At 37.6% G+C, this 15,237-nt stretch overlaps 1 protein-coding gene across 1 annotated transcript in view; it reads left to right on the top strand.

Annotated features, from left to right (window-relative positions):
* The first annotated feature begins 5,232 nt into the window (after positions 1 to 5,232).
* LOC129762690 (facilitated trehalose transporter Tret1) overlaps positions 5,233 to 15,237 on the top strand; it is a 67,106-nt gene continuing 57,101 nt past the window's right edge. The window contains exon 1 of the mRNA XM_055761176.1: positions 5,233 to 5,643. The gene's annotated coding sequence lies outside the window, so the exon portion shown is untranslated. The remainder of the gene's footprint in view (positions 5,644 to 15,237) is intronic.

The following is a 15,237-nucleotide window of genomic DNA, read 5'->3' as shown; positions in this document are numbered from 1 at the left end:
TATTTAACACCCGTTATCTTTCATGGAAGTATACTTTCAAATCCTAGTAGAAAAACTTTACTGTTGGATGATCTGGGGTTCGATTACACCTCAAGCGGAATATAGGAGTAAAAATGTTTATAGTTTATGAACGAAATCTGAGTGTGAAGGAGAAAGTCTGGTGCGAGTTGGCAGCGCGGTTCAATGAAGAACCAAATAAACGAAAACGTTGATAGCTTTCGAAGATTCTCTTCATCAGTAATTTGTTGTAGAAGATTCGAAAGATGCAAACGTATACGAGATACACGAATCAAATACAGCGTTCGTTGTACGGTCAATGAGAGAGGAGAGAGGAACTATTGCGATTAACGTACGCCCTGTTAAAGATAAGTCCAATCGAAGAAAGTCCAATTCGAAAACAAGAATGAGGGTGAATATCCGAAGTGATAAACAAGCGGACTGAATAAAACAATTCCGTAGTTCTACGTCAAAAATGCTGTCGTGTCCTAGATACAACTTCTTACAATTTTTGGACTGGCTGGCTTGCTCTCCAGGCTTGAATCCTGTTAAAAATCTTGGGGAGATCCACCACGATTGTAGAGCTCAAGGTTGCATTTTCGGAAGCATGGAAAAACATCGAGAAATCCGTTCAGCAGAATTTGGTAAACAGTATTCCAACTCGAATTTTCCAGGTTATTAGTCGAAATGGCAAAGTTGCCAATTATTGACATGTAAATCAGCCGATTGTTTTGAATTTTTCATTGATAAAACTTATGAATTTTGAAGTGGTCTTATAGAAACTGGACAGCTGAAATTTTCATATTGAGGCACAATAAACAAACAACTCTTTTGAACGAAATTGACGTTAAATATACTTTATTCTAAGCTTTCAACAATGTATGAATGTATTTTGTTGAAATTCTAACTGTTTGTGTTGCAACTAAATAGAATAAGGGTGGTCTTATAGAAGTTGGGCAGAGTGTATTTGCTTCGTCCTTATGTATTACATCACTTTCTTAAATTTGTTTTATTTTTCTAGCGAACCAAGAGTTTTCCATCTATACTCGACAAAAAAATTAGAGGAACAGAGTGCGAGGTCGGAAATATTAAGTGATTTTTGGCATGCTGTTACTCCGTGAAAAATCAACTCATATCGATGGGATGCGCATCGTTTTAATGCTACAACTTTCAGCTATTAGAATATTTTACGTGAATATTTTTATCTTGGTGGATGTAGGTGTAATGGGCAACAATATCCGGAAGAAATGAAAAATTGGTTTTTCTTTGTTTTTTCAAGAATATTCCGGACTAACACAATTTTTTGCAAACCAAATCAATAGCAAATCCAATTAACCTTATTAACCAGCTTTAATTTGGTTCCAAGAACGTTCTTGTAGGACCTTCCCACACAGAGATATTTCGGTTTGAATGAAAAATTACGCATTCATCTTTGATGATGATTAATTCAATGAACAACCATCGCACCGCAAATCGGAAGGCAGTTTTGAAAACACCAATAAATTCTGCACAAGGATAATTTTGTTACTTTGACGAAAAAAAATATTTAAGTTTTTTTGCATTGATTTCAAAAAAGTGCCAAAAACAGTATTTTTATAGTGCTTTACAAAATCCACTGTAATGCTTCCACGCAAATTTTTAGCTTAGTGTATTCCTTAAACATCTGTAAACGTTTCATATTGATACGTTCAGCCATTTTTTCTAAAAGATTTTTCAAAGTTTGGAGTAAATTAGAGGAGCATTTTATCGCAAATCGTATCCGAAGTACAAAATCCTACGCGGCTCTCAGAACGAACGATTCGTAACTTTTGTTTTCATGCGTTTGTAGGTACAAATATTATAAGGAGTGATGATACTCACTCATACTCATACGCATTTCAACACATACACGCACTTTTCTCCCACAAACTCATAAAAACGAAAGTTGCGATTCGTTCATTCTGAGAGTCGCGCAGGATTTTGTACTTCTGATACGATTTGCGATTAAATGCTCCTCTAATTTACTCCAAACAAATCGGCTAGAAAAAACAGCTGAACGTATCAATATCTAGGAAGTGCGGACTGATTCAGAACGGCTGTCAAAAAAGATCCAATTGAAATGTCAAAAAAGATCCAACGATCAGGAGCGTTATTTTTCTTATGATAATCAACACCTTCAAAAAGGTATTGTTATCAAAGGCCAAATAAATAATAACTTATAAAATGAACGAACTACATTTTTCCGTCAATTGTTTGATTGACCATTGCATCTCTGAAAAAGCATCTTGTTTTGCAAGGTATCAGAACCTGACAGAATATCAACAACCTACGGATAACGCGTAGTTCACTCCATGATTCTAATGTGGGAGCAAAATTCAACATTGGCGAATTTGGATACGTACATACATAGCAAAAGTAAAATGTTTTGGGGACGTTTTTTAACGTCGGTGAAAACAGCTTTGCGAGTGAAGCTGACCTAATGAAATCCGCGTAGATATGATCCGTTAGTGCTGGTGATGAATATAACGGTAAAGCAATCTGCGCTTCGTGTTGATGATGGACGTAATCTTCTGAGTCAACTACCGGATTAATTGTGGAGAAGGCATTTACTCCTGCGATTCGATAAAAAGTGGAACGAAGAGTTGCCAGATGAGTTTTAAAAAAGTCTGTAAAAATATGTGAAAATCTGTTAAAAATGTGAAAATGTCTGTAAAAGTGTGCGGATCTAAAGAAATGTCTTTTAATATTAATTCTCACAGATTCAATAATACTTTCTACATCGCGATACATGTAAGATTGTCTTTTGTATATTATTGTTTATTTTGTATATGTATATTTTGTATGTATACAGTCATTCCATGCCAAACCGATAAAGTAGTTCTCAGGTTTCGATCAAAAGTGGTAGTTTTGTTCTTTATTGCAAAACATTAGACCCGTATTTTCTACATTCTATATCTATATTTTTTATATTTTTTTGAAAGATGAGGATGTTTTACATAACATATCTCGATTTCAGAGACGCTATTTGTTTCGTTTTTGAGTTATGATTTTTCAAAGTTAACCGGTGGTCCGAAAAATCATTTTTCCCCTTGAGAGCCACATTTCCGTTTTAGGGTGGTCCGAAAAATCACCTTTTTCACTTTTTTTCTAAAATGACTTTTTTCAAAAATTCATAACTTTCGAACCACTGAATCGATTTAGATAATCGGTATACCGGATGAAAGCCAAAGAGCCAGCCTTTTATTGAAATATATTGAGCTTGCAAAAGCCGTGGATTTTATTTTCGCAATTATTGATTGTAGTCGTTTTTTATTGTTTTCATGGCTATGGGCTAGAGGGCGCTATATATTTTTATATTTTCTATTGGAGGCTGATGATTTGTCGGCCACTGAGCGATCATTGATCACGATATCACTGCATTGTGATCTATTTTGCGCACGTATCCAATGTGGTGACACTGGCAGTTAGGCGCTTGTTGGTGCACGTAACCTCTGTGGTTAAGCCGGACAGAAAAGTGTTAAAGAATGACTTAAAAAATAGGTCCAACATCATGTGTATTGATATAAACTAAATATAAAAACTTTTTGTGGATTAAAACTATGAAAAAATATCGTACGGTGAGTCAAATATCTTTGATGTGATGAATATCAATTCATTTTTCATAAGCCTGTGAAATATTGTTATATCCAAAAAGTCCGCAACAAAAATAAAAAGTATTTTACAGATATGTCTGTAAATTTACAAATATATCTGTAAATCTGGCATCTCTGGTGATCTGAGAATTTATTGCAAGAAATCGCTTGAAAAAATGCATGAATTTTCTTGAAAATGAAGTGAATTTAGTCCGCACCACTTAGATCAATATGAAACGTGGTTAGATGTGGTGGACGGTTAGGGAATACACTAGGCTAAAAATTTGCCTGGAAACATTAGAACTTACTGCGATATTTGCAGAATCACAGTGGATTTGGTAAAGCACTATAAAAATGCTGTTTTTGGCACTTTTTTGGAATCAATGCAAAAAAACTTAAATATTTTTTTTCGTCAAAGTAACAAATTATCCTTGTGCAGAATTTATTGGAGTTTTCAAAACTGCCTTTCGATTTGCGGTGTGATGGTTGTTTATTGAATTAATCATCATCAAAGATGAAGGGGTAGTTTTTCATTCAAACCGAAATATCTCTGTGTGGGAAGGTCCTACAGGGGCGTTCTTGGAACCAAATTAAAGCTGGTTAATAAGGTTAATTGGATTTGCTATTGATTTGGTTTGCAAAAAATTGTGTTGGTCCAGAATATTCTTAAAAAAACAAAGAAAAACCGATTTTTCATTTCTTCCGGATATTGTTGCCCACCAAGATAAAAATATTCACGTAAAATTTCTCATAGCTGAAAGTTGTAGCTTTAAAATGATGCGCATCCCATCGATATGAGTTGATTTTTCACGAAGTTACAGCATGCCAAAAATCACTTAATATTTCCGACCTCGCACTCTGTTCCTCTAATTTTTTTTGTCGAGTGTATTTAGAACAAGCCTTTCAATTTTATTCAGATATCATTTAAGCGAATGTGAATGCGATGATTATCAGTCGCCTTTGGTTCCGCTATTTTACATTTTGCCACTGGAATCGACTGGAATTGTATCTGAAAAACCATTTTTCAATTGATGTTCAGAATTCGAATATCTGAAAATTTCTCAAACTCTTATGTCGGAGATACCTGAACAGTAGCGAATCAGACACGCTGCTACGTGTCCCCGTCATCGAACTGGAATCAAGCGTCCGTGATTTTATTGTTTACCGGCTGTGACTTTGAGAGGATATTCATGTATTCGAGCGAAACAAATTGTTCCCTTCAAAGTTATGTCGTCCAACAAGAACGTGATGTCGCAACTTATCACGAGGAACAGAGTAGATTAATTCATCTGAAATGCAGATGCCAGTCCGCTTCTCCTCGCTGTAGAGCAATGTAGGATAGATACAACGTATTATCAAATTAAAAACAGACCATGGGATGAATGCCGGTAGTGATATTCTATTTTCATGCAAACCCAAGACATCTTTAAAAGAAACGAACTAGTAGATGCACTATGGCATCAGATGTTCAATTCCGGCTTGATTCAGATGAAATATTTCTATTACCTTAAATATTCGTCCGGTGTCTTCGATCCAATTCACCCCACAAACTACAGCCCTCTGCATTATGTCTCTGATAAGGCAGCGCTGAACATCAATGATAAAGTTACTGTGCACTTGTCCAGTTCGCATTATGCGATTGAAACCGAGAGTGTGACGGCGGTGTGGGCTGATTACCGGTCATCTTCGACACGAGGCCATAGTCTTGTTCTGCAGCGGTAGCAGGGCAGTTCCCGGCAGATAGCGCTGTTCAGTTTCTTGGCATTGTCGGGCGGTATCTCATTGGGCACAACCAACAAATCAACAGTGGATACAATTCCTTTGAAAATTCCCAGAGTTCTAGGAGCAGAAAACCTCTCCCGCGAAAGGCATTGTTGGCTGTTTATGACGGAATACGGTTATAGATAGGTCGCGCCACAGTACGGGACTTGTTTTGAGTTGAGAAAGTGAATGTAAAAGTGACGGCTGCAGTCGTGATTTATCATTGGTTAAGTGATAATTTCTCCGATAGGATCAGCGATAAACCAGCTTGGCGGTAAGTACGCATACACCTTGCCGCGCTCAATGGGTGGGAGATATTGTGCAAAATATATTATTAATTCGATACGGCGCGGTTTATCTTATCGAGGATTCGGTCATTAGTTGAATAGATTTGTTCAGTTTTACGCTTCAATTATGCACAATCGGTTTGTTTCCATATGAGTATACGAATGATTCAAGAATTACTTCGCGCTAGTTATTCTACATTTACCGAAAATGCTTTCAGTTAGAACAAAAAAAAAAATCGAATGTTTTGGATACAATGTACATGCTTAGGTCATGCCTAATTCGACATGCCATTCAATATAAGTTTTACAATGAACTTTGACTATTATTCTTGCCTAATATAGTACGACTTCGATTATCCGCGGTGTGGTTCTATAACATTCCTCTTTGTTGTGGTGCCAACGTTCGTATTTTCAACGTTAATTCAAATGTCACAAGATGCCTAATTTGTTACTGTATTGTCCGTTTCGAGGACGCAAAGTACGAGCCATTTAATATCTGGACGCTCTGTTTATTTTACTGCAGCGCTTCTAGTGGTCGGATCTGGAAATTTTTGACAGCAGTTTGTTTTGAAATGTTTCTTCTTTCAGTGCTGCAAACTTCGTCACATTTAATTTTGTTTTAACGATCTTTTACTTGAAGAAAGCCGTGAATGATAGCTTCTCTCAATCTCTTCTGTTTGCATGGATTCTGTTGAGAATCCGTTTTGGGAATAAAAATATGTTGATTAAGAGGCACGTGTGATTTTAAGCTACCAAGACACCAGCCATTTCGGAGATGCTTTACACACATCCTCGATCTCTCCAGAATGACTCAGGCGAATTAACTGTAAACTTTAAAGCCTCTTAAATCTAAACAAGGAAGGGAGGTCACTCAGAAAATCGGGGACACGCACTTGTCCATTTTGATTTGAAATTTTTCATGAATTTACGCTAATCTGTGAGAGTTCGAATAGATGCAAAAACTCGTAAAATCGTTAGCATTCGTACATTTTTTTTTGCTTCATTTTTGGTAGTGTACGCCAGATTTGAATTTTCAAAATCCATTGCCTTTTCCGCGTGGCCGTCTCGATCCGCTCTCGTGTTTTGACGTGGGACTACGTCTAACCGGAGTATATGGGGGGTAAAATGGAAACCTAAACACCGAACATGCAGGAAAAAATGAAAGATTCCGATTGCTTATAACTCGAACATTTCTTAATAGATCGGAAAGATGTTTGCATCAATTGGTTACAAATATTTCTACGCGTCTATCACAATATAGAAAATTATTATTTTTCTCAAATAAACAATTGAATAATTGTAAAATGTCAGGCATTATCCAAACGCTTTATGCCCCCGGTTTTGATTGGTCCAAATTGTGCTCCTCAAATGGTACCGACCGAAACAGGCAACTAGAGTGTAGAGTACAGAATAAGGTGATATAATAATAATAATAAATAATAAATAAGAAACGCGAGACACTCGCCACACGCCAAAATTATGAACCAAACACATGAAAGGAAATCATAGCCAGGCTATAAAAGCGCGAGCCATTCGGCAGAGCTTGCATTCTAACAATGGACGTGACGCGGACAAGAGCTAGCGCGAAATACCGGCAGCAGCTGCAGCAGCGGAATCGAAGCAAACTTAAGCAGCCTGTAATCGAGCTGGACGTCGCATCGGCCTGCTTCAATAGCAGCAGCAGCAGCATCGGACAGTGAAGTTAACGATTCTCTTGCCAACCAACATGGATACAATGCACTCTCCACTCTGAAACAATCATCATTTGGCATTAGGTAGTCAAACGAGAAGGATCGTCCGATTCCGCTTTATAAAGAGTTTATAACAAAGTTTTCCGTTATATTATACTGATTGCTATCGAAGGGCCTTTATCAAGGCTAGTTATATGTACTAATCAATTTTAATTTTCAGATTCAGCAGAAAAATGAATTATCCGACTATCATTTTCATCGGTGCTTTCCGTGCAACTGTAAAAAAGACGCGCTCCATGGCGTCCCCGACGCTACTTTTCATCAGTTGTCTAAGTTTTGTTAAGTGCTTTGCAGTGCTCTCTACTTTTCCCGAGTGCAGTAGAATCGAAGTTCGCTAATCGATAATTTTTGGGATGTTTTCCAGTGTTTTTTATGTTCTCAGGTGTTCATACGTGAAGGAAGTGAAATAAAACGTGACGGCTATGAGCTTTCATGCTTTTGTTCAGTATTGTTTGAGTGTTCTACCCGACCAGTGTGTTTCTAATGATTCCCGGTCGTATAGAAGGAGTGAAAAATCTTCAAGAGTGCTGTGCAAATATTCGCATCGAAAGCGAAAATCGAAAAATGCGCCATTTTTTAAGCGTTTTGCACCGAATGGTGAGTTTTTTCATAGATGGGCTCTACAACAAGTGTTAGCGAATTCCAGGAATATATCCCAAAAGTGAAAATGATCCAGCAACACAAGAGCCAATGGCAACACCAAAGGATCTTTTCAGAACCATCAAAAGTTTCATAAAGAGTAAATTCTTCGAGCCAACTAATCCATTCCCCGAGTAACTTCACGTGCATGTAACTTTATCTTCTTCTTCTTCTTCTTCTTCTTATATGGCACTAACGTTCCTAGAGGAACTCCGCCGTCTCAACGTAGCATTACTTGCGTCATTTTCATTAGTATTTAGTTGAGATTTCTATGCCAAATAACACGCCTTGAATGCATTCTGAGTGGCAAGCTCTAGAATACGCGTGACCACAGTGCAAGTCAGAGGAAATTTCTTTGAAGAAAAATTTCCCCGACCAGAACGGGAATCGAACCCGAACCCCCGGCATGTTAGGTTTGACGCTAACCACTCGGCCACGGGAGCACTTATGTAACTTTATCTTAGTAAATTTAAATTGACAGCCGTTGGGTTAGTCGCACGTCATTCCGGTTATGTCCCCGACATTACCCCCCATCTTTTTTTTTCATTCTAGCCATCGCGGTCGTCTCGATCCGCTGCCGTTTCTACCGTTTTAACCATAGCAGTCGGATAAAAACACGCTCGTCTCGATGCGCTGCTAACACGTCTCGATCCTATCTGCCGAGTTCACAAACTTCAAAGTTTTAACTAGACCGCAAAATGGTAATCAAGAAAACCGAACTAAGTTTGCTTCGACAAAAAAAAAAAAAAAAAAATCGAAATCCTAGAATGGCCGGTGTTTAAGCGACAGAGAAAATATTTCCAAATCATTCTTCTCAGCTTGTTGTTGTTGAAAAATTTAGTTGCTTGGTAGGATCGCCAATGTTTGATTTTAGCTACCAAGAGACCAGCCATTTCGGGGATTCTTTACACTTTAGCCGCAGAGCACAACATCCACGATTCATCAGTCTAGCGACCCGACGGTTGCAATGTTTTCTGGATGGCCTTTCTCAAGGCTCAGAGCTTAGCTTAGTTTTCCAAATTGGGCTAGCGGCGAATGAACTAAGCAGTTTTAAGCTTCTATAACTGAAACCACGTTCGTCATTATTTAAGTCACAGTTCTGCTCCACCTAGCAGATAGCAGTCTTTTGCTCCATACAAAGGATGAATCGAAGAAAGATATCGCCCGCGGTGGTACAATTTTGTTCGATGGAAACGTCGCGTTGATTTTCATGGCATCTGGTGGAGAGTGCTATTGTATTTTTGCACCACATAATTTCTGTCACTTACATCTGTACTGGGATGTAAGTTTAAAAGTTCGAAAACGGGATCATTACGTTTGGGATGCAAGGATTTGCGCGTTAATATTCCTTTGCCAGTTGAACAAAATAGTATGACAATCACTTCAAAAATAGTTTATGAGTGATGTTTGTTACTTATTGACCAAACGAACTTTTTTCCACAGCTCAAAAACTTCAGCTTATAGAAATCACAACAATCTACAACTATGCTTGAAAGTCCATCGAAGCCAAGATCGGGCATGTTATCGGAAGGCCATGAAATCAATATACACATCTTGATCGTTCAAATAAAATAAAATCCAATGTGCAGATATTCCGTTTTTGACGTAGATCTACATCTTTCAGGAAGGGTGCCAAATCAGAAAACAAAAGAAAACAAAGGGTGCCAAATCAGGTCACGTTTTTATGAAATAAAGTTAACGTTAATAACTCTTTTCACTGTAAACGAATTCTCAGGATTTACATGCCAATCGAATCGGAACTTCTCTAAGATTTGTTTGATATGATATACATTACAATTCGCCAATCTCTAAACGGTTTAAATTCATGAAAACAGAAAGGACTTCCTTTTTCCCCATACATTTGTTCTGCCGATTTGTGTGCTAACCTTACCCGTATTTCAAATGCTCCAACATTTCTAAACAGATCGGAATGATGTTTGCATCAATTGATAGGAAATATTACTACGCGTCTATCACAATTAATAAAATATTATTTTTCATGAGATGAACAATTGAAAAACTGTAAAATTTCAAGCGTTTTCTAAACGCCCCAACTGCCATGTTTTGATTGGCCCGATTTACGGTTTCCCCAACACAGACTTCCCATTCGATGTACCTGTGGGAATCCGGTCTGCAAATATACATGCAAGTCGGGGGTATTTTTGTTCCCACCGAGCTGTGTTTCCCTAACACGGACTTCAAAATTAATGTGCCTGGAGGAATCCGCTTTGCAAATACATGTAAGTCGGGGGTATTTTTTGGTGTTGAGCCGGTAGAGGCGAATGAACTGCAAAGTTTAAAGCCTCTCAAAAACAAAGAATTATATTGGTGTTGAGTACTTTTGTAATCGTTTGTCGTTGTACAGACCGGAATATGTTTCCCTAAAACGTACTTTTAAACTGAGAAGCCTGGAAAATCGTCATTTCAATACTAGAGATGAATGAACTTTCGCGGTTCGAAAACTACGTGAACATGAGATGTGCAATATTTTCAGAGGGAAATGTAAAATACAATGTACGTTTGATAATTCCGTTCATATATTTTGGTAGTTCTAGGCATCATCAAACGTAAAAGGAACGTTCATCAAATTTATTTGTAACGAAGAACATTATCTATGTATAATAAAAAATTCGATGCATTCTAAAATAATATTCGAAGTGGTAAACAAGTGGATTGCATAATAAAATTGCGTAGTTCTACGTCGAAAATATGCGGTCATATCCTAGATACAACCCCTTACATTTTTTTTCAAAAGGCAGTCCATGTTGACTTTTTTAACTTTTGAACTTCTGGACCGTATCTTATGATCGACCAATCAAATTGAAGCCATCCTCGTCACCTCTTCTTTTTAGGACTAATACTCCAATTGCAGAAAATTTGATTTTTTTTCTGTTATTATTGATTTTATTTGTTATTGATTTTATTTTATTTATTATTGATTTTATTTATTTATTTTTGTATTTGGGCATACATTGTGGTTTTCATGGTCTCCGGACCAAGGGCGCTTGTTTTTTCTGGAAAACTGAGGATTTTTTACACAAAATATCGCAAAATCAGAGATGTGGTTTTTTTTTCTTTTTTAATCCATAGTTTTCAAAGCTAACCGATAGTTCGGAATATCACTTTTTTCCTCTTTTTCTTATTCTCAAAAAGCCATAACTTTTAAACTTCTAGACCGATTTGGATGATCGATATATCAAATCAAAGCCAATGAGCTAGACTTCTTTGGGAAAATATTACATTTGCGAAGAAAATGAATTTTGTTTTCGTGATTATTGATTGTATCTATTTTTTATAGTTTACATGAATTCGGGACCAAGGCAGCTGTATTTTTTTATATTTTTTACATAACATATTCAAAAATCAAAGATGTGTTCTCTGTCGTTTTTAAGTTATGATTTTTCAAAGTTAACATGTTTTAGTCTTCATTCAATACTTCCATGCAACTATACTGGAATTATGCAACTAGATTCCAATTTATTCGCTAGTGTAGTATTTAAAAAAAACTAGCTAAAATTCTTTAATGTGGTAGGTCCATTATCTAAATCGGTACAGTAGTTCAAAAGTTATGAATTTTTGAAAAAAGTCATTTTTGGGATAAAGGTGAAAAATTATTTTTTGAACCATCGGCCATTTCCATTTCCATTTGAAAAATCAAAACTTAAAAACTAAAAAGGACAAATCTCTGATTTTGAGATATTTTATGTAAAACATCCTCAGCTTTCTAGAAAAAAAAATTAAAAATATAGCGCCCCTGGTCCCGAGACCCTCAAAACTATAAAAAACAATACAATCAATAGAAACAGAAACAATATTTAAATTTTATGCAACTGAAGTATTTTTCCTAAAATGGTGATTGGCTTTAATTTGAGATGTCGATCACTAGAATCGGTCTAGTAGTTAAAAAGTTATGAATTTTTGAAAAAAGTCATTTCATTTTACAAACAACGTAACGCTAAAATACGTTTTCCAGATACCCTTCCCCCTTTGTAACAATAAGTAACGCAAGACAAACCTCCCTCCCCCTTAAGTTACGTAACACTAACATAATCTCTGCAAAAGTGGTTTGAAAAAAAATCATAATATTTTAGATTTTATTAAGGAACGAAAATATCAGCGTAAAAAATCAGACATCTTCCCAAGTAGGATTCAAATGTTCGTACGGAAGTGACTTCGGAAGAATTTTCGACAAGTTCATAGAATTTCGAACAAAAAGAGAGATGGAAAATTAATGCTCACGATTAATGCCAACGATTCCCATGCATACTCAAAATGTTTCGTTTCCAGTTCCGGTTCCCTTGTTTTGAGTTTTTTTTATCCAAGTGGAATTCGTCATGATCATGAAGAACTATTGAACCATCAAACTCCCGGGAAAGAGGAGCCTTCCGAGGCTCCGAACGAGGGTTCTCATCTGGTTCTTTGTCCACAATAATTATGAATTATGAACAGGCTTGATTATTCCTTGATGTCGAATAATCCCGAATACAGGCAGCTCGCACATCCTTCTAAAATCGAGCCCATGGGAAAATGCGTTTGAAGAACAGTGCCTTTTTGAACGAACTGCAACGTACATTGGGCCACTGTAACATTCCCAAATGCATAGTGTTGTCCTATTATCGCATCAAACAACCAATCACTTACGACTGTACCATGAACGGTGAAACTCTTCAAAGAACCGATCAATTCAGTAATCTAGGTGTTCTTAAGGACCAACTAAGGCAAATTGCCATCTTGGATTTGTGTCAAAAATCCCAAAAAGGCTTTTCCGATCCCCATTGCCTGAAAGCTCTCTATTTCTCTCTGGTATGCCCAATCCTGGAAAATATTTCGGAGGTCTGGGTTCTTCGCCAGTTAACATGGAGCTTGAGGATCGAACGTGTTCAGTGCAAGTTCCTCAGGATAGCATTACGAAGTCAACCATGGTGCGATCCACAAAATCTCCCTCCATATTCTGCTCGCTGCAATTTGCTGAGGTTGGATACGTTGGAACGTCGACGGAAAAATCAACAAGTGATTTTTTTTGACATAGGACTACGTCTTTCATTTCTATACCGGGGTGTAAAATCAAAGTTTCGAGAACGAAAGCGTTACGCCGGAGACCGAGATTTTGAGTGTTAATAGCTCCTAAACAACTGAACGAAATGGTATGATAAACACTTCATCCGAAAGATAAAATGTCTACGCGTTCTATACTTGTTACTTTCTGATCCAAAAACTTGTTTCAATAGTCTTAAATTTGCTTTCAAAACAGGCTATTGAAATCACCAATCGGTATATAAGCGAGCGCCGCTCGGAAATCCACTCAGTTCTAATTGAACAGCGATTGGAGCATGTTGTCGCTGTTGTGGTGAAGCTCTTCGTTTATCATGAAAGCGCGGATGAACGATGTCACCAAGGGCCTGTTTGTGCACCTTAGGCCAGAAGGGAATCCATCAGGAGGAGAGTGATGCCACAAACGGTTCCCCGGGAAGATCTCGAAGCAGCCGCTACACACACACATACACGCGCGGAATTCTTTCCGTTTGGATGCCATTCAGCATCGTGAAAGATCCGGAAAATATTCTGCCAGTTCCTCTGGGAATTTAAAAATACATTCCTGTGAAAGAGTTTATTTGAATGTTTTTTATCCATGTAACACTGTGACCAAATACATTTGGTTTTGTGACTTTTCAATCAATCGCAATTAACAGGATAGCTTCTGAAGATTATTCCTCCCCATCAGTAGGATATTTCCGTATCCAATATTGGATGCATAAAACCTTGTGCCTCCAACGTAACGCTCTCATTTTCGAAGTTCTTCAAATATTCATTCATTCAGAATGAATTCAGATTCAACTTCAAACAAATGATCTCTAAATCAACGATAGTACTACGTCACCCTTGCGGTTATACCATAGATATAACCCACTTCCTGTTTTTTGCAAAGCTTCTGAATGTTGATGTCGTAGTTCGAGACTTCTCTCGTTGCTGAATGTTCGACAACCAGGGTTTAACGGAACTCTCTCACTGTCATTTCCTTTCTTCCTTTCGGACGTTAGACGCTTTTTGAAGGTGTAGAGTAGGGTGGCAATGGATGTATGGAAAAAAATTCATCATCGAATTTAAAAAAACCGACCATGTACAATTTATTTATTGGCCCAAAAAATGGCCTGTGCAAAGTTCCAGCTCAATCGGACATGATTTAGAGGGTGCTTCAAAGCGCTCGAAGTTTTGATTTCTGGGTTCTCGAAAATCTTTCAAGGTGGGAGTAAAGCTTTGAGGCACCCCTAAATTATGTCCGATTGAGCTGAAACTTTGTACAGGTAATTTTTTTGGACCTTCAAACAAAATGTACATGGTCGGTTCTTCAAATTCGATAATTATTTTTTTCCATGCCTTCATTGCCTCTCAGGCTCAAGTCCCAAAAAGTCGATTTTCGGCCAATTTTTTTTTAGATAACACCAGATCTCGACGCTTCATGCATTTTTGAGTCATTTGGCACCGAAAAAAAATCTCGATTTTCCAAATTTCCTTCATATATTAGGCTGTCAAAAAAGTCCTGCGGTATTTCCGCGAGGTGTCGTTGTAAGCGCGTAGTTCTAGTTGTATTCATTGTATCGAGTCATACTATAGCTTGTTGGAAAGGTATTTTTGCTTGTTGGAAAGGTATTTTTTAATATAGTCCTTGACAGTGTTTTGTTTGGTTAAGTCGTTCGTGAGTTATAGTGTCGCAAATGTGGAGCAAAATAAAGAGAAAATCCGACATATTTTACAGTACTATTATGACAAAGGCAAAAATGCATCTCAAGCTGCCAATAAAATTTGTGCAGTTTATGGACCCGATACAGTTTTCATTTCCACCGCACAACGATGGTTTCAACGTTTTCGTTCTGGTGTAGAAGTCGTCGAAGATGCGCCACGCTCCGGAAGGCCTGTCGTCGAAAATTGCGACAAAATCGCTGAATTAGCCGAGGAAGACCGGCATAGTAGCAGCCGTAGCATCGGCCAAGAGCTGGGGATAAGTCATCAAACCGTTATTAACCATTTGAAGAAGCTTGGATTCACAAAGAAGCTCGATGTATGGGTGCCACACACGTTGACGCAAAAAAACATCTTTGACCGTATCGACGCATGTGAATCGCTGCTGAATCGCAACAAAATCGACCCGTTTCTGAAGCGGATGGTGACTGGCGATGAAAAGTGGGTCACTTA

This window comes from Toxorhynchites rutilus, chromosome 1 (genome assembly GCF_029784135.1).
Source record: "Toxorhynchites rutilus septentrionalis strain SRP chromosome 1, ASM2978413v1, whole genome shotgun sequence".
Taxonomy (NCBI): domain Eukaryota; kingdom Metazoa; phylum Arthropoda; class Insecta; order Diptera; family Culicidae; genus Toxorhynchites; species Toxorhynchites rutilus.
The sequence above is the reverse complement of the archived record's forward strand: the minus strand, read 5'-3'. Positions and strand labels throughout refer to the sequence as shown.